The 23,275-nt window shown below is 40.3% G+C and overlaps 1 non-coding gene across 1 annotated transcript; it reads left to right on the top strand.

Moving 5' to 3' along the window:
- The first annotated feature begins 9,485 nt into the window (after positions 1-9,485).
- LOC138445469 (U6 spliceosomal RNA) lies at positions 9,486-9,593 on the top strand. Its single transcript, XR_011258902.1, has one exon. It is a non-coding gene; the product is annotated as a U6 spliceosomal RNA (small nuclear RNA).
- Positions 9,594-23,275: the final 13,682 nt, after the last annotated feature.

The raw sequence follows: 23,275 nt of genomic DNA, 5'->3' as shown, positions 1-23,275 counted from the left end.
GGCACTGAGTGCAGCTGCATGGACAGGAACTTTTGAAGGACATTTCCAATATCTTCATTACCTCCACCATAATTTGGTCTCAGGTCAAATAATAGGGAGGGAACACAGCCCTACCCATCAACAGAAAATTGGATTAAAGATTTACTGAGCATGGCCCTGCCCATCAGAATAAGACCCAGTTTCCCATTCAGTCAGTCTCTCCCATCAGGAAGCTTCCATAAGCCTATTATCCTTATCCATCAGAGCCCAAGCAAGCAAGCAATCACTCAGTCATGTCAGACTCTTTGTGATCCTGTTGACTGTAGTCTACCAGGCTTCTCTGTCCGTGGAATTTTTCAGGCAAGAGTACTGGAGTGGGTTGCCATTTCCTTCTCCAGAGGATCTTCCTGACCTAGGGATTGAACCCAGGTCTCCTACATTGCAGGCAGATGCTTTAGCCTCTGAGCCACCAGGAAAGCAGATAGGATGAAAACCACAATCACAGAAAACTAACCAAACTGATCACAAGGACCACAGCCTTGTTTGATTCAATGAAACAATTAGCCATGTCATGTAGGGCCACCCAAGATGGATGGGGCATGGTGGAGAGTTCTGACAAAATGTGGTCCACTGGAGAAGGGAATGGCAAACCACTTCAGTATTCTTGCCTTGAGAACCCCATGAACAGTATGAAAAGCCAAAAAGATATGGCACTAAAAGATGAATTCCCCAGGTAGGTAGGTGCCCAATATGCTACTGGAAAAAAAGTGGAAAGATAACTCCAGAAAGAATGAAGAGATGGAGCCAAAGCAAAAATAACACCCAGTTGTGGGTGTGACTGGTGATGGAAGTAAAGTCCAATGAGTAAAGAGCAATACTGCGTATGAATCTAGAATGTTAGGTCCATGAATCAAGGCAAATTAGAAGTGGTCAGACAGGAGATGGCAAGAGTGAACGTCAACATTTTAGCAATCAGTGAACTAAAATGGACTGGAATGGGTGAGTTTAGGTCAGATGATCATTATATCTGCTACTGTGGGCAAGAATCCCTTAGAAGAAATGGAGTACCCCTCAGAGTCAACAAAAGAGTCTGAAATGAAGTACTTGGGTGCAATCTCAAAAACAATAGAATGATCTCTGTTGTTTCCAAGGCAAACCATTCAATACCACAGTAATCCAAGTCTATGCCCCAACCAGTAACACTGAAGAAGCTGAAGTTGAATAGTTCTATGAAGACCTATAAGACCTTCTAGAACTAACACCCAAAAAAGATGTCCTTATCATCATAGGGGACTGGAACACAAAAGTCCTGGAATTCAAGAGATATCTGAAAAAACAGGCAAGTTTGGGCTTGGAGTACAGAATGAAGCGGGACAAAGGCTAATAGCTTTCTGCCAAGAGAATGCACTGGTCATAGCAAACACCCTCTCCCAACAACACAAGACAAGACTCTACACGTGGACATCAGATGGTCAATACCGATATCAGAATGATATATTCTTTGCAGCCAAAGATGGAGAAGCTCTATACAGTCAGCAAAAACAAGACTGGGAGCTGACTGTGGCTCAGATCATAAACTCCTTATTGCCAGATTCAGACTTCAGTTGAAGAAAGTATGGAAAACCACTAGACCATTCATATATGACCTAAATCAAATCCCTTATGATTATACAGTAGAACTGAGAAATAGATTCAAGGGATTAGATCTGATAGACAGAGTGCCTGAAGCACTATGGACAGAAGTTTGTGACACTGTACAGGAGGCAGGATTAAGACCATTGCCAAGAAAAAGAAATGTGAAAAGGCAAAATGGTTATCTGACGAGGACTTATAAATAGCTGTGAAAAGAAGAGACATGAAAGGCAAAAGAGAAAAGGAAAGATAAACCCATTTGAATGCAGAGTTCCAAAGAATAACAACACCTTCCTCAGTGATCAATGCAAAGAAATAGAGGAAAACAATAGAATGGGAAAGACTAGAGATCTCTTCAAGAAAATTAGAGATACCAAGGGAACATTTCATGCAAAGATGGACACAATAAAGGACAGAAATGGTATGGACCTAACAGAAGCAGATGTTAAGAAGACGTGGCAAGAATACACAGAACTTTACAAAAACTATCTTCACGACCCAGATAACCACAATAGTGTGATCACTCACCTAGAGCCAGACATCCTGGAATGTGAAGTCAAGTGTGCCTTAGGAAGCATGACTATGAACAAAGCTAGTGGAGGTGATGGAATTCCAGTTGAGCTATTTCAAATCCTAAAAGATGATACTGCGAACGTGCTGCACTCAATATGCCAGCAAATTTGGAGAACTCAGCAGTGGCCAGAGGACTGGAAAAAGTCAGCTTTTATTCCAATCCCAAAGAAGGGCAATGCCAACGAATGTTCAAACTCTCCCACAACTGCACTCACCTGACATGCTAGCAAAGCAATGCTAAAAATTCTCCAAGCCAGGCTTCAACATTATGTGAGCTGTGAACTTCCAGATGTTAAAACTGAATTTAGAAAAGTCAGAGGAACCAGAGATCAAATTGCCAACATCCTTTGGAACATAGAAAAGGCAAGAATTCCAAGAAAACTTCTACTTCTGCTTTATTGATTACACCAAAGCTTTTTACTGTATAGATCCCAACAAACTGTGGAAAATTCTCCAAGAGATGGGAATACCAGACCACCTTACCTGTCTGCTGAGAAATCTGCATGCAGGTCAAGAAGCAACAGTTAGAACCAGAATGGAACAACAGACTGGTTCCAAATTGGGAAAGGAGTACGTCAAGGTTATATTGTCACCCTAATTATTTAACTTATATGCAGAGTACATCATGCAAAATGCCAAGCGGGATGAAACACAAGCTGAAATCAAGACTCCCAGGAGAAATATCAATAACCTCAGATACACAGATGACACCACGCTTAAGGCAGAAAGTGAAGAAGGACTGAAGAGCCTCTTGATGAAAGTGAAAGAGAATGGAAAAGTTGGCTCAAAACTCAACATTCAGAAAACTAAGATCATGGCATCCAGTCCCAGCACTTCATGGCAAACAGATGGGGAAACAGTGGACACAGTGGCTGACTTTATTTTTCTGGGCTCCAAAATCACTGCAGATGGTGACTGTAGCCAGGAAATTAAAAGATACTTGCTCCTTGAAAGAAAAACGATGGCAAACCTAGACAGCATATTAAAAAGCTGAGACATTACTTTGCCTACAAAGGTCTATCTAGTCAAAGCTACGGTTTTTCCCGTAGTCATGTATGGATGTGAGAGTTGGACTATAAAGAAAGCTGAGCACAAAACAATTGATGCTTTTGAACTGTGATATTGGAGAAGACTCTTGAGAGTCCCTTGGATTGCAAGGAGATCTAACCTGTGAATCCTAAAGAAAATCAATCCTGAATATTCACTGGAAGGACTTTTGCTTGAGCTGAAACTCTAATATTTTAGTCACCTGATGCAAAGAACTGACTCATTGGAAAAGACCCTGATGCTGGGAAAGATTGAAGATGGGAGGAGAAGGGGACAACAGAGGATGAGATGGTTGGATGGCATCACAGTTTTGATGGACATGAGTTTGAGGAAGCTCCAGAAGTTGGTGATGAACAGGGAAGCCTGGCGTGCTACAGTCCATGGGGTCACAAAGAGTCAGACATGACCAGGCAACGGAATTGAACTGAACTGATGCCTGTACAAGAGTAAGGGGCGTCATGGCGGGGGGCAGGGCGGGGTGGTCATCTTAGAATTCTGCTTACCATGTCACTCAGGGCCTCCTGAGTGGAAGCCCTGGTGGCTCAGATGGTTAAAAAAAAAAAAAAAAAAGTCCACCAACAATGCTGGAGACATGGGTTCAGTCCCTGGGTTGGGAAGATCTCCTGGAGGAGAGCATGGCAACCTAGTCCAGTATTCTTGCCTGGAGAATCCCCATGGACAGAGGAGCCTGGTGGGCTACAGCCCATGGGGTTTCAAAGAGTCAGATAGGACTGAGCAACTACACACTGCGCATAGTATGTCACTCAAGGTTTCTTTCTGGTGTGTCTTGGACAGTTTTATGGCGTTAGTGGTACTTTATTTTAGATATATGAACAATGAAGAAAAGGTATCAGAAGCCATAAATTCATCACCAAAGAAGTGTGCAAAATGTTTCTAAAAACTAACATGTTTCAGTTGTTCAAACTTATCTAGAAATCTATCATTAAGCTGGTATTCTGATGGTTTTTGTCTAAAACATAACTTGGAGAGGGAATATTTTCAGAGAAATAAGTTATATTAAGTTACAAAACCCAGGAAAAATAAGAGTATGAGACCAGGGGGAATGTTGTTGTTGTTGTTGTTGTTGTTGTTGTTGTTGAGGAAAAAACCTGAGATATAACTTTTGCATAAATTTAAATAGACGACGAAGTCAATCATCATGAGACTAAGAACATCTAGAGTAACTTAAAAAGAGTTTACTATGACAGGAAACAATCTCTTATGAATTCATACATTATCTATGATAAGTTTCTTATATATGCCAATAAATATTTGTTATTCACAGTGAGTTTCTATACGATCTCTTGATCCATGAAATCCCACATCAAAGTTCTCAATTAAACAGTCTTTTCCTCCTGCTGGTTCAAAATTCCATCTTCCAGATTCTAGACCTCTTCTTCCCACCCAAGGCCCCAACATACTCAGAATTCAAAAGTAGAGGTTTAGCTGTCTTGGGGTTCAAAACCAATAAGTACAAGCCCTGTAATTTAAATTTTGAAACAAGCATCTTACATCAGAGTGAGAAAAAGTATAAGGTGCTGCAAATGACAAATGTTGGCAAAGATGTGGAGGAAAGGGAACCCTTTGTACACTGTTGGTGGGAATGTAAATTGGCAAAACCACTGAGGAAAATAGTACAGAGGTTTCTTTAAACACTAAAAATAGGACTATTATTGTTGTCATTGTTTGGTCACTAATTCTTTTCTGATCCTTTGTGACCCCACAAACTGTAGCAGTCCAGACTTCCCCATCCTTCACTGTCTCCCGCAGTTTGCTCAAACTCATGTCCATTGAGTCCATGATGCCATACAACCTAGAACTACAATATGACCTAGCAATTCCACTCCTAGGTATTTATCTAGAAAAAAAACCCACTCAAAGTTAATTCCAAAGGGTACATGCACTCCAGCATTCATGGCAGCATGATTATAATACACAAGATACAAAAGCAATCTAGTGGTCCACTGACATGTGAATGAATAAAGAAAATGTGGTATATATAAGAAGAGAATATTATTCAGTCATAAAAAAGATGAAATTTTGCCATTTTCAACAACATGAATGGACTTGGAGGGCATTACACTAAGTGAAATAAGTCATGTAGACAAAGACATACAATGTATGATATCGTTTATATATGAAATCTAAAATATATAACAAACTAGTGAATGTAACAAAAAAGAAACAGACACACAGATATGTTGAAAACAAATTCACATTTACCAGTGAAGAGAGGAAATGGAGGAGGGTCAAGATGTGGGAGGGAATTAAGAGGTACAAGCAATTATGTATAAAATAAATGAGCTACAAAGATATATAGTGCAACACAGGGAATATATTCAATATTTTATACTAACTGTTAAAGGAATATAACCTTTAAAACTTCGAATCACTCTATTGTATCCCGGAAAGTTATACAATATTAAAATCAACCAGACCCCAGTGAAGAAAAGCATTAGATGCTTCATACCAACTTCTGAAAACATGTCAGAGGAAAATACAATTCCTCTTACTAATAAAGATAATGATACAAATAAATATGTTTTATTATGTATTTTACCATTTTTTTTAATGTCAGCAATTTCAGTGTGATTAAAATAAGGTTTTGGAACACCATTCTGACTTGCATTGTTCTGAGACAGAAGTTCTAGAATATTGCCCAAAATATTTCCCCACAAAACCAGTCCTGCCTACAGCAAAATGGAGTATCCAAAGGAAAAATGAAAATATTGCGAAAAGGTAAAAGTTCATGTATTTGGACTTGTGATGACCAGCTGACATTTTATTTGTGATAAAACTTACTAAGCATATTAAATCAAGATGGGGATTGAAGGAAACATGCTTTAATTTACTTATTAAATAGACTTGGTTCCATTAGGAATCTATCTGACTGCAGTTAATAGAATACACAGTTGATGGTGTCTTAAACTGTAAGAATGGGTTTGGGTGGACTCCGGGAGTTGGTGATGGACAGGGAGGCGGGGCATGCTGCGATTCATGGGGTCACAGAGTCAGACACAACTGAGTGACTGAACTGAACTGAATCCTACACTTCATTGACTAAAAGTGGATCTCGTCACAACAGAGCTGCTTAACTTTCATCCTTTTTTTTTTAATTTTATTTTATTTTTTAATTTTTATTTTTACTTTATTTTACTTTACAATACTGTATTGGTTTTGCCATACATTGACATGAATCCACCACGTATTTCCCAGATGTCTTTTTGGAAAATTTTAAAAGGGTGGAGGTTTTCCTACTAAATGCCGCTGTCAAATTGAGGTCCCTGGTCCCTACTAAGAGAATGAACAGGATTTACCAGCTGCCTGAATGATTTGCTTTTCACAGAATGAACACAGATTGGCTTCTTGAATTTGCTCCTAAACATTTGCCTCCTCTCTGAACAGCTTTTAATGGAGGCAGGGCTATGGCAGAAGAAATAGCAAGACAGACCTGGTCCCTGTCAAGAATTAATATAGGACAAGCTGCTGGCTCCATCCTCCAAAATCAGCCCTAGAAAAACTACAGATGCTTGAGGAGAACACAGATTGCATGAATCAATAACATAAAAAAACATAATATAAACTCAGAGTCTGATGTCCACCATAAACAGACTTGAGTGAGAGTTGGGTAGCTGAAGCCCAGGAATGAGAAGTGAGAGAATACATACATTAGTTGCTAAGTCCTGTCCGATTCTTCGCAATCCCATGAAACGTAGCCCAACAGACTTCTCTGCCCATGGAATTCTCCAGTCAGGATAATTTGATTTACTTGATTTACTGGAGTGGGTTGCCATTCCCTTCTCCAGAGGATCTTCCCAACCCAGGGATCAAACCCAGGTCTCCTGCACTGCAGGTGGATTCTTTACCATCTGAGCCACCTGGGATGTATTGAGAATAGGCTGTAGGAAAGCCTTTTAAATTCTGTTTTTGCCTCAGCTCAAGTTGTCTTTAGAGACTCTTTTCTTGACTGTATATCACAGTTATCAGTAGCAATCATTGAGGCCATTTGTGATCACCAAGAGGAAATGTCAGAGCGTGTACGAACCCAGCTAGGGTAGAGAAATTTGGAAAAGAGATAGCACCACCCATCCTCAACTCTTCAAAGCACAGGTCTGTGGATTATAATCCTGGAGGCTGTCTTACAAGGGATTCAAGATAGTGGATAACAGGGTGAAGCATGAACTTCCAGATGTTCAGTCCAGATTTAGAAAAGGCAAAGGAACCAGATCAAATTGTCAACATCCGCTGGATCATAGAAAAAGAAAGAGAGTTCCAGAAAAACACCTATTTCCACTTTATCGACTATGCCAAAGCTTTTGACTGTGTGGATCAAAACAAACTGTGGAAAATTCGTAAAGAGATGGGAATACCAGACCACCTGACCTGCCTTCTGAGGAATCTGTATGCAGGTCAAGAACTGGACATGGAAAAAGACTGGTTCCAAATTGGGAATGGAATACGTCAAGATTGTATATTGTCACCCTGCTTACTTCATTTATATGCAGAGTACATCATGAGAAACGCTGGGCTGGAGGAAGCACAAGCTGGAATCAAGATTGTCAGGAGAAATATCAGTAACTTCAGATATGCAGATGACACTACCCTTATGGAGGAAAATGAAGAAGAACTAAAGAGTCTCTTAATGAAAGTGAAAGTAGAAAGTGAAAAAGTTGGCTTAAAACTCAACATTCAGGAAACTGAGATCATGGCATCTGGTCCCATCAATTCATGGCAAATAGATGGGGAAACAATGGAAACAGTGACAGACTTTATTTTGGGGGGCTCCAAAATCACTGCAGATGGTGACTGCAACTATGAAATTAAAAGATGCTTGCTCCTTGAAAAAAAAGCTATGATCAACCTAGACATATTAAAAAACTGAGACATTACTTTGCCAACAGAGGTCCATCTAATCAAAGCTATGGTTTTTCCAGTAATCATGTATGGATGTGAGAGTTGGCCAATAAAGAAAGCTGAGAACCAAAGAATCAATGCTTTTGAACGGTGGTGTTGTAGAAGACTCTTGAGAATCCCTTGGACTTCAAGGAGATCCAACCAGTCAATCCTAACGGAAATCAGTCCTGAATATTCTTTTGAAGGACTGATGCTGAAGCTGAAACTCCAATACTTTGGCCACCTGCTGGGAAGAACTGACTCAGTTGAAAAGACCCTGATGCTGGGAAAGATTGAAGGCAGGAGGAGAAGGGGATGCCAGAGCATGAGATGGCTGGATGGCATCACTGACTCAACGGACAAGAGTGTGAGTAAGCTCTGGGAGTTGGCGATAGACAGGGAGGCATGGCTTACTGCAGTCCATGTAGTTGCAAAGACTCGGACACGACTGAGCTACTGAACTGAACTGACTGAAACCACCCACCTTGGCCAGGCAAGATAATAACCCCTTGCATAAGATGTTTCAAAACAGAAAGTGTATGGAAGCATCAGTCGCTCAGTGTCCTACTCTTTGTGACCCTGTGGACTGTAGCCCACCAGGCTCCTCTGTCCTTGGATCTCTCCAGGCAAGAATACTAGAGTGGGTTGCCATTCCCTTCTCCGGGGGATCTCCCAGATTTGAACCCAGGTCTCCTGCACTGCAGGCAGATTCTTTACCATCTCAGCCACCAAGGCAGTCCCAGAGGATGGAGCAAACAGAAATTATTGGTAAGGGCTCTATGGTTCCTGGGCTTCTCCCCTCTCCCTTTCCTAGTCTGCTGCTACTGGCACTGACCAGGGACTTGCCTTCATCCCCTCTCCAATGTTCATTACCATAAAGAACAGCTGGTAACCCCAGAGGAGCAGGAACACACAAGCTCAAAGTGATAAACAAGGTATCTGAGGAGTATAACATCTGTGGTTTTTTTTTTTTAAGTGAACAAACTGGAAAACATACACCATTTGAAGAATTATTATTGGAACAACTAAAATATTTTAAATTAGGCATGATAGATATTCTTTAGGAGATAGGGAATAAAATGAAATTAGAACAGAAAAAAATTTTAAATAACCCAATGGAAATATTAGACATGAAGATAAAGCAGTGAAAATAAAGAATATGTTGGATCAGGGTAGTAACAGGCAGATACTTTCAAGATGAATTACAAGAAAACTAAGATAAGGCAATTCCCCAAAAGGCAGCAAAAAGGATAAAATGTGAAAAGCCTAGAGCTGTGAAGACTGAAGTAGAATTAGTAATATCCACATAAAGAGTCTTGAAAGGAGATGCAGGAAAAGCTTTAGACAATAGTCAACACCCAGTGCTGGCTCTGGCAGCACATATAGTAAAATTGAAATGAAACAGAGAAGATTAGCATGGCCCCACGTGCAAGGATGCCATGTACTTTTGTGAAGCATTCCATATTAAAACAAAAAAAATTCAACACCCCTTTATGAAAAAAGCTTTCCAAAAGTGGGCATAGAGGGAACATACCTCAACATAATAAAGGTCGTACAGAACAAACCCACAGCAAACATTATTCTCAGTGGCGAAAAACTGAAAGCATCTCCTCTAAGGTCAGGAACAAGACAAGGGTGGCCATTCTCACCACTATTTGATATACTTTTGAAAGTCCTAGTCATGGAAATGAGAGAAGAAAAAGAAGCAAAAAGAATCTAGATTGGAAAAGAAAAGAAACTTTCACTGTTTGCAGATGACATGATACTATACATTATCATTTCTTTGCTAACGTGAGAGATGAGTGCAATTGTGCGATAGTTTGAGCATTCTTTGGCATTGTCTTTCTTTGAAATTGGAATGAAAACGGACCTTCTCCAGTCCTGTGGCCACTGCTGAGTTTTCTAAATTTGCTGGCATATTGAGTGCAGCACTTTCACAGCATCATCTTTCAGGATTTGAAACAGCTCAACTGGAATTCCATCACCTCCACTAGCTTTGTTCATAGTCATGCTTCCTAAGGCCCACTTGACTTCACATTCCAAGATGTCTGGCTCTAGGTGAGTGATCACACCATCATGATTATCTGGGTCATGAAGATCTTTGCACAGTTCTGTGTATTCTTGCCACCTCTTCTTAATATCTTCTGCTTCTGTTAGGTCCATGCCATTTCTGTCCTTTATTGTACCCATCTTTGCATGAAATGTTCCCTTGGTATCTCTAATTTTCTTGAAGAGATCTCTAGTCTTTCCCATTCTGTTGTTTTCCTCTATTTTTTTGAATTGATCACTTTCTTATCTCTTCTTGCTATTCTTTGGAACTCTACATTGAAATGGAAATATCTTTCCTTTTCTCCTTTGCTTTTTGCTTCTCTTCTTTTCACAGCTATTTGTAAGGCCTCCTTAGACAGCCATTTTGTTTTTTCACATTTCTTTTTCTTGGAGATGGTCTTGATCCCTGTCTCTTGTACAATGTCACAAACCTCCATCCATAGTTCATCAGGCACTCTATCAGATCTAGTCCCTCAAATCTATTTCTCACTTCCACTGTATGGAAGAAAGTATGGTACTGCACAAAAACAGAAATATAGATCAATGGAAAAAAAATATAAATCCCAGCGATAAATACATGCACCTATAGGCATCTCATCTTTGACAAAGCAGGCAAGAACATACAATAGAGCAAAGACAGCCTCTTCAATAAATGGTACTGGAAAACCAGACAGTGACATGCAAAAAAATAAAAATAAAATTACTGCACTTTCTAACACAGTACACACAAATAAATTCAAAATGCATTAAAAACCTAAATGCAAGGCCAGGAACAATAAGACTCTTGGAGGGAAACATAGGCAGATTACTCTTTGACATGAATCGAAGCAAGATTCTTTTTGACCCACCTCCTAAAGTAATGGAAATAGAAACAAAAATAAATAAATGGGACCTAATTAAACTTAAAAGCCTTTGCACAGCAAAGGAAACTATAAACAAGATGAAAGACAACCCTCAGAATGGGAGAAAATAATTGTAAATGAAGCACTATATACAAGAAGTCCATGCAGCTCAATATCAGAAAAACAAACAACCTGATAAAAAAAAAAATGAGTGGAAAACCTAAACAGACATTTCTCCAAAGAAGACTTACAGATGGCCAACAAACATATGAAAACATACTCAACATCTCTCACTATTAGAGAAATGCAAATCAAAATTACAATGAGGTATTACCTCACACCAGTCAGAATGGCCATCACTTAAAAATCTACAAACAATAAATACTGGAGGGGATGTGGAGAAAAGGGAACCCTCTGCACTCTTCATAGGGATGGAAACCGAGACAGCCACTACGGAAAACAGTATGGAGATACCTTAAAAAACCAGGAATAGAACTACCATATGACCCAGAAAATCCACTACTGGGCCTATACCCTGAGGAAACCATAATTCAAAAAGGTACATGTACTCCAGTGTTCATTGTAGCACTATTTGCAATGGCCAGGACACAGAAGCAAGCTAGATGTCCACTGACAGATGAATGGATAAAGAAGTTATAGTATTAATATATACATGCAATGGAATATTAGCCATAACTGATATGAATTTGAGTCAGTTGTAGTGAGATGGATGAACCTAGAGCCTGTTATACAGAGCAGAGTAAGTCAGAAAGAGAAAAACATATCATATATAGACGAATACATGCATACTAATGAACCTATTTGCAGGGCAGGAATAGAGACACAGACTTAGGGAACAGACTTGTGGGGAACTGGTGGGGCTGCACCTCTGAAGAAAAATAACAAATGCTGAGGGCTATGCTCAGCAGTTGGAAGGGGCTGCTGACTCGCTTCTTTCTTCAGGTGGGTGGGAGCATAGAATGGGCTCCACAGCCAGTATGGCTCGTTGTCTGGGAGATAAAAATAGGCAGAAGTGCTGATCAAGCTCCATGGACAGACAGGGCCACCATCTCAGCTCTACAGATGGACAGAGCCACTGACAGTGAGCGATGCTCAGGCATCACTGCCAGCAGGAATGTAATTCACCACAATCTATAGGCTGATTGCTAGAGGCCCCTCCTTGCTGTTTTTTTTCTTTGTAGGAGTCCAGCCCCACCAGTTCCCCAGTGGCCCCTATGAGGCCAGACCAAAATGGGTTTCCTAGGAAGCACAGGGGAAACTGGATGTCCACTTTAGTATTCTTGTAGCCCCAGAGAAACCATGGGCCCAAGGGGGGCAGGGGGTGGGGCTTCTCCATGTGGAGCTGTGCCATCCTGCAGGAGGAAAATGTGGTCAAGGTGAAAAATGTTTCTACTGCTCTTCTAATGCAGGCCTTTGTTTCTGTGGTCCATCATACTCAAGTCTCATCCCTGGGCTGTGAGATTTTCACAAAAGATTCTTGTCCATAGACTGTTGCTAGTTCATCTTTCTATGAAGGCAACTCAAGTTGAAGATCACCTATTCTACCCTTTTGCTGATTGTCTATGTTTCATTAAGAATATCATAAAATTATTGAAAATACCAATAGCCATTCTTACCTGTAGGCATTCATACAGCTATACTGTCTTAATTTGATGGGTATTTTAATTGCTTTATATAAAAACTAGCTCTTCAACACAGTCAGCAAAAACAAGACCAGGAGCTGACTGTGGCTCAGATTATGAACCCCTTATTGCAAAATAAAGACTTAAATTGAAGAAAGTGGGGAAAACCAGTAGACTATTCAGGTACAACCTAAATCAAATACTTTATGATTTTACAGTGGAACTGAGAAATAGATTCAAAGGACTAGATCTGCTAGACAGAGTGCCTGATGAACTATGGACAAAGGTTCATAACATTATACAGGAGACAGGGAGCAATACCATCTCCAAGAAAAAGAAATGTCAAAAAGCAAAATGGCTGTCTGGGGAGGCCTTACAAATAGCTGTGAAAAGAAGAGAAGCAAAAAACAAAGGAGAAAAGGAGAGATATACCCATTTGAATGCAGAGTTCCAAAGAATAGCAAGGAGAGATAAGAAAGCCTTCCTCAGTAATCAGTGCAAAGAAATAGGGGAAAACAATAGAATGGGAAAGACTAGAGATCTCTTCAAGAAAATTAGAGATACCAAGGGAACATTTCATGCAAAGATGGGCACAATAAAGGACAGAAATGGTAGGGACCTAACAGAAGCAGAAGATATAAGAAGAGGTGGCAGGAATACACAGAGAACTATGCAAAAAAATCTTCATGACCCAGATAATCACAATGGTGTGCTCACTCACCTAGAGCCAGACATCTTGGAATGTGAAGTCAAGTGGGCCTTAGGAAGCATGACTATGAACAAAGCTAGTGGAGGTGATGGAATTCCAGTTGAGCTATTTCAAATCCTGAAAGATGATGCTATGAAAGTGCTGCACTCAATATGCCAGCAAATTTAGAAAACTCAGCAGTGGGCACAGGACTGGAAAAGGTCCGTTTTCATTCCAATTCCAAAGAAAGGCAATGCCAAAGAGTGCTCAAACTATCACACAATTGCACTCATCTCTCACATTAGCAAAGTAATGCTCAAAATTCTCCAAGCCAGGCTTCAGCAATATGTGAACCATGAACTTCCAGATGTTCAAACTAGATTTAGAAAAGGCAGAGGAACCAGAGATCAAATTGCCAAAATCTTCTGGAACATCAAAAAAGCAAGAGAGTTCAAGAAAAACATCTATTTTTGTTTTATTGACTATGACAAAGCCTTTGACTGTGTGGACCACAATAAACTGTGAAAAATTCTGAAAGAGATGGCAATACCAGATCACCTGACCTGCCTCTTGAGAAATCTGTATGCAGGTCAGGAAGCAACAGACTGGACATGGAACAACAGACTGGTTCCAAATAGGAAAATAAGTGTGTCAAGGCTGTATACTGTCACCCTGCTTATTTAACTTATATGCAGAGAACATCATGAGAAACGCTGGGCTGGGTGAAGCACAAGTTGGAATCAAGATTGCCAGGAGAAACATCAATAACCTTAGATACACGGATAACACCACCCTATGGCAGAAAGGGAAGAAGAACTAAAGAGCCTCTTGATGAAGATGAAAGAGGAGAGTGAAAAGCTGGCTTAAAGCTCTACATTCAGAAAACTAAGATCATGGCATCTGGTCCCATCACTTCATGGAAAATAGGTGGGGAAACAGTGGAAACAATGAGAGACTTTATTTTGGGGGGACTCAAAAATCACTGCGGATGGTGATTGAAGCCATGAAATTAAAAGACACTTACACCTTGGAAGAAAAGTTATGACCAACCTAGATAGCATATTAAAAAGCAGAGACATTCCATCAGCAGATGAATGGATAAGAAAGCTGTGGTACATATATACAATGGAGTATTACTCAGCCATTAAAAAGAGTACATTTGAATCAGTGCTAATGATGTGGATGAAACTGGAACCAATTACACAGAGTGAAGTAAGTCAGAAAGAAAAACACTAATACAGTATACTAATGCATATATATATGGAATTTAGGAAGATGGTAACGATAACCCTGTATGTGACACAGCAAAAGAAACACAGATGTAGAGAACAGTCTTTTGGACTCTGTGGAGAGGAAGAGGGTGGGATGATTTGGGAGAATGGCATTGAAACATGTATAATATCATATAAGAAATGAATCGCCAGTCTAGGTTTGATGCAGGATACAAGTTGCTTGGGGCTGGTGCACTGGGATGACCCAGAGGGATGGTATGGGGAGGGATGTGGGAGGGAAGTTCAGGATTGGGAACACGTGTACACTCATGGTGGATTCATGTTGATGTACAGCAAAACCAATACAATATTGTAAAGCAATTAGCCTCCAATTAAAATAAAAAATTTAAATTAAAAAAAATTTTTTTAAAAAGCAGAGACATTACTTTGCCAACAAAGGTCCATCTAGTCAAGGCTATGGTTTTGCCATTAGTCATGTATGGATGTGAGAGTTAGACTGTAAAGAAAGCTGAGTGCCGATGAGTGCTTTTGAACTGTGGTGTTGGAGAAGACTCTTGAGAGTCCCTTGGACTGCAAGGAGATCCAACCAGTCAATCCTAAAGGAGATCAGTCCTGGGTGTTCATTGGAAGGACTGATGTTGAAGCTGAAACTCCAATACTTTGGCCACCTGATGGGAAGAACTGACTCATTTGAAAAGACCCTGATGCTGGGAAAGATTGAGGGCAGGAGGAGAAGGAGATGACAGAGGATGAGATTCTTGGATGGTATCACTGACTCAATGGACATTTGTTTGGGTAAACTCCAGAAGTTGGTGATGGACAAGGAGGCCTGGCATGATAAGTCCATGGATTCACAAAGAGTCGGACACAACTGAGTGACTGAACTGATCTCTTCAACAACTGCAATTCTTCTTCAGTCACTCACTCATGTCCAATTCTTTGTGACCCCATGGACCAGGACTGCCACGCTCCCCTATCCTTCACCATCTATCAGAGCTTGCTCAAACTCATATCCATTAAGTCAGCGATGCCATCCAACCACCTCATCCTCTGTTGTCCCTTTCTGTTCCTGCCGTCAACCTTTCCCAGCATCAGGGTCTTTCCCAATGAGTCTGCTCTTTGCATCAGGTGACCAAAGTATTGGAGCTTCAGCATCAGTCCTTCCAATGAATATTCAGGATTGATTTCCTTTAATATTGACTGGTTTCATCTCCTTGAAGTCCAAGGACTCTCAAGAGTTTTCCTCAGCACCACAGTTCAAAATCATCAGTTCTTCAGCACTCAGCCTTCTCTATGGTCCAACCTCTCACATCCATACATGACTACTGGAAAAAACATAGCTTTGACTATACGGACCTTTGTCGGCAAAGTAATGTCTCTGCTTTTTAATATATTGCCTAGGTTTGTCACTGGAGAAGGCAATGGCAACCCACTCCAGCGTTCTTGCCCAGAGAATCCCAGGGAGGGGGAGCCTGGTGGGCTGCCATCTATGGGGTCGCACAGAATCGGACACGACTGAAGCGACACAGCAGCAGGTTTGTCAGAGCTTTTCTTCCAAGGAGCTAGCGTCTTTTAATTTCATGGCTGCAGTCACCATCTGCAGTGATTTTGGAGCCCAAGAAAATAAAGTCTGTCACTGTTTGCATCGTTTCTCCATCTATTTGCCATCTAAGTGATGTGTAATTCCAGGTAAGTGCAATTACTAACTTTAGACATTTTATTATATAGAAGGGTAGCATACAGCTAACATAGATAACTGAAAACATGGGCTTGTTATGCTCATTCTACTTATTCCAACTCCACCTGCTTTCCATAGGGTAAGATCCAAGGACATGAAATATGGAAGGGCAATTGAGAGGTGCAGGCTTTGTTTCCAGGCTGAATGTTATAGAGAGGTCAGCAGTCCTGACTAGGTCCCTGGAGTGACTATCCTGCTCACTCTGCTGTGGACTGACCCTGCTCACATTCCAAAAATATTAATCTACTAAAACACATTCATCACCTTCTACCAAATTGGCTTTGGGAAGCCAAGAAGTGTATAATGTCTGGATTTTGTTCTTTTTATCCTGGTAATTTGGTTTCTAAGTAAAAGAGAAGGCAGTTTGCTAAGAAGTCATTCCCTAACAAAGAAGCTTTATAAGTCCATTCACTCTACCCAGAAAAAAAGTGTAGCCTGTACTTAGATTAAATATCAGACCACATCCTGTGTCACATGGATGGAGTAATGCTTGATCACTGGCACCAAATGATAACTCTTTGGAAAAGAGTCATTCATTTATCCGTTTAGGGGGAGTAATTAAAAAACCTAATGAAGCTAATTCTTCAAGAAAAAAGGCCAAAACCAATATATCCTGCCAGGCATACAAAGATGAATTCCTGATCCACCCTCTACCCACCCTCTACAGACACACACCCACATACACAAACACATATACACACACACCAGTCCATTAAGAAGGCTGTACCAGAACATGCTCCTGGCACAGTCCCCAAGCCACACAGCACAGAGCCCAGAAGGCACCAGGGTTTGGGAATGCCAAACCCCATCCCAGGATTTTCTAGTTTATGCTCGTTTCTTTCTGCCTTTCAGTTGGAGGCCAAAAGAAGAGCACTATTTAGCTGGATGATGTTTCTCACTATCACTACCTGGACAAATCAACTCTATCCCTCACCTGGGTGACAAAAAAAATAAATTTTTCCCTAAAGCTTATAGGGAGTTTGTGCCCCCTTGTAAAAAAGATGAGGCAAAAATTAGGAAATCCTACTGAGTCAATGGCAATCTTAAGAGCAACTTCATTCTTATCTCCTCAAATTTGTTTTACAAAAATCAATACAATTTTAACATAAATCTTAAAACCCATACATTTATTTGGCAGGAAGAAATCCAAATCAGGAAATTTTACAGATAAGAAGTTCCCGTTTTGAGAGACATGGCCAGGACTTGAACCCACATGTTCTGACTACCAGTCAAAAATTTTTTCCACTCTACTATGTTGCTTTTCTAATAATGATGCATACAAATATTTTGAAGACAATTTTTAAAGAAAATCTCATTAAAATCATGTTTTAATTCACAACCAAATAATTTTGCTGAGCAATTATTTAATAGAACACATCTGTGTTTCCCTGTAAAACCATCAGTGGTATTTACAGCTTTACTTAAATAAACACTGCGGGAATAAATGAAATTAACTAATCAGAACTTCCTGCCTTGGATTTGTACTGTATAAGTCAATTGTTTCCATGTATTTAGAAAAGAACAGTTTAATGCTTATTAACAATGAGAAGCTAAAAAAGGTGAAATTTTATTTTCTTAAATATTGAAGGAATATGTTATAGAGAAAATAGAAAAGACCTGTTATCTAATAAACATAATTACCTATGTCCAGAGACCCTCCATCTGAATTAGACATCATATCCCATCTTAACTTGTCATGCTGCTATCACAATTCACACTGATGCCACTGTAAATGTTTTGACAGCAACTTTGTTGACTAAGCATTGTCATTGCTCTATTTATTCATTGTAGTGGTTTTATTTATTTTTTTTGAAAGAATAAAACCCTTTATTGTCATGAAATCATGCCTATTATTAATTTTTTGTTTTAATTTTTATTTTTACTTTATTTTACAATACTGTATTGGTTTTGCCATACATTGACATGAATCCACCACGGGTGTACATGTGATCCTAAACATGAACCCCCCTCCCACCTCCCTCCCCACAACATCCCTCTGGGTCATCCCCGTGCACCAGCCCCAAGCATGCTGTATCCTGCATCGGACATAGACTGGTGATTCGAATCTTACATGATAGTATACATGTTTCAATGCCATTCTCCCAAATCATCCCACCCTCTCCCTCTCCCTCTGAGTCCAAAAGTCCACTCTACACATCTGTGTCTTTTTTCCTGTCTTGCATACAGGGTCATCATTGCCATCTTTCTAAATTCCATATATATGTGTTAGTATACTGTATTGGTGTTTTTCTTTCTGGCTTACTTCACTCTGTATAATCGGCTCCGGTTTCATCCATCTCATCAGAACTGATTCAAATGTATTCTTTTTAATGGCTGAGTAATACTCCATTGTGTATATGTACCACAGCTTTCTTATCCATTCATCTGCTGATGGACATCTAGGTTGCTTCCATGTCCTGGCTATTATAAACAGTGCTGTGATGAACATTAGGGTACATGTGTCTCTTTCAATTCTGTGGTGGTTTTAAAAAAGAGAAGGAAGGTTAAACTGACCGCATCTGCAAATGAAGCATTAGCCTTCCACTATCTTCTACTGCAAATTCTTCTGTGAGCACACTTACCAAACCTAGTGTCTGTGCCAAGATAATAAACAGATAAAAAGGAAAACAATGGCCTGCAGCTGGGAAGAAGAGCAGAATCAATGTATTATTTGACTTAGAAACATGAGTTCTGATTAAAACAAATGATTAAAGAAATCTTCAAGTTTGGCCACAAATTTCCCAGTATGCTTAGATTTGCCAACTTATGTCATCAACGAGGGTCTAAATTGAAGGAAAATTCCTGTTTGACTAGACAGCTGTCTTTTCAATAATGAAGGCTGTTGGAAATTATCTCCTATCTCATATTCCCTGTAAGCTTTTCCTATAAATGACTGAGCCGTAATCAGCTTATCAATTGGCATGCTTCACAATGGCTTAAAAGGATGTCCTAATGTCTAAAGAAATGTTTTAACATGTATGTTTACATGCACATACTATATTCTCTCTGTTCTTTCTTGTTTCCTCTTACAAAGAGTTCACAGAATTACATAGGCCCCTTGAGGCCATCAGTCATCCAATTATGCCACTTGACTGTTAAGAAAACTGAGATAGAGTCTTACACTTGGTCCATTTTTTGTTTCCCAACATTATATTGCTGTTGCCCATTCTCATTACTAACCACAATAAGTTGTGGTCATCCAGCAGTAATGTAATAGGTACCATAATAAAAACAGCTCAAGTTTCATTACCCTACAAGAAATTATACTTAAGCAGTTCCAGCTCTTAACCAAATGGTCCAGTGCTAAAGAAGTATTTAATAACAAAATTTTAACTCAACAAAATATTTGACTGTCTCCTTACAGCTAATTGCGATTGCATGTAATTCATTTGTTTATTTATTCAACTCACCGCTTTTTGAGTTCCAGGTAGTGTTCTAGGAACTGGAAACCTTACCAGGAACAAGAAAGGAGATCACTGAGATAAGTAAGTTAATAGAGGAATTTGTGTCTTCTCAGCTAATGGCAAAGACCACCTAAGCAACAATGCAACAGAAAGTGGTCGCTTCAGAGATGTGGAGGATGGGACAACTTTAGGTTGAATGGACAGGGAAAGTCTTTCAGAGAAATTACCTTGAGCCTAGGCCTGAATGACAAAATGCAGGCAGGATGAACATTCCAGCAAAGGAAACAAAGTGGAGTGACCGATGAAATGGTACACATGCCCTTCTTTCTATGCAGCTCTTCTCCAAACAGCTGGATGTGAAGCAAACTCTCTGCCTCCAGGCCTGCTTCTGGGCAAAATTGGATGTAGGCAAAATTTGTCATAGGAGTCTAATGTCCTTCTACCTACCCTTCTGAATTCCTCTACCTACGCTTTATTGCACACTAGCAAAGACGCTTACAAAGTTATGACCAACCTAGATAGCATATTCAAAAGCAGAGACATTACTTTGCCAACAAAGTTCCGTCTAGTCAAGGCTATGGTTTTTGCAGTGGTCATGTATGAATGTGAGAGTTGGACTGTGAAGAAAGCTGAGCGCCAAAGAATTGATGCTTTTGAACTGTGATATTGGAGAAGACTCTTGAGAGCCCCTTGGACTGCAAGGAGATCCAAGCAGTCCATTCTAAAGATCAGTCCTGGGATTTCTTTGGAAGGAATGATGCTAAAGCTGAAACTGCAATACTTTGGCCACCTCATGTGAAGAGTTAACTCATTGGAAAAGACTCTGATGCTGGGAGGGATTGGGGGCAGGAGGAGAAGGGAACGACCGAGGATGAGATGGCTAGATGGCATCACCGACTCAGCGGACGTGAGTCTGAGTGAACTCTGGGAGTTAGTGATGGACAGGGAGGCCTGGTGTGCTGCAATTCATGGGGTCGGACACGACTGAGTGACTGAACTGAACTGAACTGAGATGTAGTGCTTAAATGATGTGATGCCTAAAATTCTCCAAGCCAGGCTTCAGCAATACATGTACCATGAACTTCCAGATGTTCAAGCCGGTTTTAGAAAAGGCAGAGGAACCAGAGATCAAATTGCCAACATCTGCTGGATTATCAAAAAGCAAGAGAGTTCCAAGAAAACATCAATTTGTGCTTTATTGACTATGCCAAAGCCTTTTACTGTGTGGATTACAATAAACTGTGGAAAATTCTGAAAGAGATAGCAATAGCAGACCACCTGACCTGCCTCTTGAGAAACCTGTATGCAGTTCAGGAAGCAACACTTAGAACTGGACATGGAACAATAGACTGGTTCGAAATAGGAAAAGCAGTATGTCAAGACTGTACATTGTCACCCTGCTTATTTAACTTGTATGCAGAGCACATCATGAGAAAAGCTGGGCTGGAGGAAGCACAAGCTGGAATCAAGAATGCCGGGAGAAATATCAATAACCTCAGAAATGCAGATGACACCACCCTTATGGCAGAAAGTGAAGAACTAAAGAGCCTCTTGATGAAAGTGAAAGAGGAGGGTGAAAAAGTTGGCTTAAAGCTCAACATTCAGAAAACTAAGATCATGGCATCTGGTCCTATCACTTCATGGCAAATAGATGGGGAAACAGTGGAAACAGTGTCGACTTTATTTTTCTGGGCTCCAAAATCACTGCAGATGGTGGATGCAGCCATGAAATTAAAAGACGCTTACTCCTTGGAAGGAAAGTTATGACCAACCTAGACAGCATATTAAAAAGCAAAGCCATTACTTTGCCAACAAAAGTCCATCTAGTCAAGGCTATGGTTTTTCCAGTGGTCATGTATGGATGTGAGAGTTGGACTATAAAGAAAGCCAAGCGCCAAAGAATTGATGCTTTTGAACTGTGGTGTTGGAAAAGACTCTTGAGTGTCCCTTGGACTGCAAGGAGATCCAAGCAGTCCATCCTAAAGGAGATCAGTCCTGGGTGTTCCTTGGAAGGACTGATGTTGAAGCTGAAACACCAATACTTTGGCCACCTCATGCGAAGAGCTGACTCATTGGAAAAGACCCTGATGCTGGGAAAGATTGAGGGCAGGAAAAGAAGGAGATGACAGACGATGAGATGCTTGGATGGCATCACCAACTCAACGGACATGGGTTTGGGTGGACTCCAGGAGTTGGTGATGGACAGGGAGGCCTGGCGTGCTACATTTCATGGGGTCACAGAGAGCCAGACATGACTGAGCAACTGAACTGAACTAAACCCTTTATTGATACCTAAGGCTGTATCCCCAAATCAGTCCTCATCACCTTTCTCTTCCCACCAACCAGCAAGTCCTGCAGGTAAAGTTACACTGAAATGCAGGGCTTTTCAAACTCCTCCAGTGAAAACCCCACTGCTGAGTGGCATGAACCCACACACAGGGCTCAGCACATGCCTGGTCTGTGCCATGTCCTTCAAGGCTCTCCAGAAATGTAGAATCTAACCAGAAAGCCTCTATGTACAGACAACCATCAGAGAATCTCAGGATGATATACCTTAACCATGTGATAGTGACCCACACCATGGTTAAGTCACATTAATAGGAGCTCCTTAAAAAGGAAGCATCATCACAGGTAGATAGTGGCTGTATTAACTCAGACATATTATTTTGATCATGTATTTTTTAGTTTTGCCTTCCTTCCTCAAAGATTAGAATCACATCTAATATTTCTCTATAATTTTAAATTCCTCTTACCATGTTAAACATCCTGGCGGCTATTTCTTACTAACTAGATAATTTTGAGAAAAACTCTAACCTGCTATCATAATCAGGTTATCCAAGAACTTCATCAGTTTCACGTAAGAGCCATACTTGACCTTCTTATCTCATTATCATTATATCCCATTTTAAAGAGACAAGAACTAAGACTTAGAAAAATCCCATGATGGCCTAAGATTAAGGCAGACTTGGATTTTTTTTTTTTTTTTTGGAGCTTGTTTTTTACACCAAACTGAAGCAGGACTGTTTGCAATTTATTTTTCTAGGTATAATATATGCAATGTTGGCATAACATCAGATAACCTTAGAAAACAGTTGTTAAGGGTGAGTAGGGACAAATGCTTTATAAGATATAACAAAGGAGAATTAGAATGAGACTTCAAAGGCAGAGAGTCAGAGCTATGAAGACTGGCAGACAGAATACACAGTTTATAACATAATCTGAAGAGGCCGATTTTATGATTTTCCAACTTATTTTCAAGCATCATTGTAATCATCACCCATAAACTGAAAGGCTACCAAACATGGCTAAAACAGGTAGTGTAACCACTAGCAAGACACTTAACTACCTCCAGAGCTTCGTTATAGGATGTGTGAGATGGGCTGTCTGATTAATTCAATTCTAGCTCCATAACTGTACGGTCAGTCAGTTTAGCACAACTGAATGCAACAAAGTTCCATTGAAAAGAAAAGTAGAGGGGCTTCCCTGAGGGTTCTGTGGTAAAGAAACTGCCTGCCAATGCAGGAGACACTGGTTCGGGCCCAAGTCAGATTACTG

The sequence above is a fragment of the Ovis canadensis genome, chromosome 8 (genome assembly GCF_042477335.2).
Source record: "Ovis canadensis isolate MfBH-ARS-UI-01 breed Bighorn chromosome 8, ARS-UI_OviCan_v2, whole genome shotgun sequence".
NCBI classification, from domain to species: domain Eukaryota; kingdom Metazoa; phylum Chordata; class Mammalia; order Artiodactyla; family Bovidae; genus Ovis; species Ovis canadensis.
This window is presented reverse-complemented; position numbering and strand designations above follow the sequence as displayed.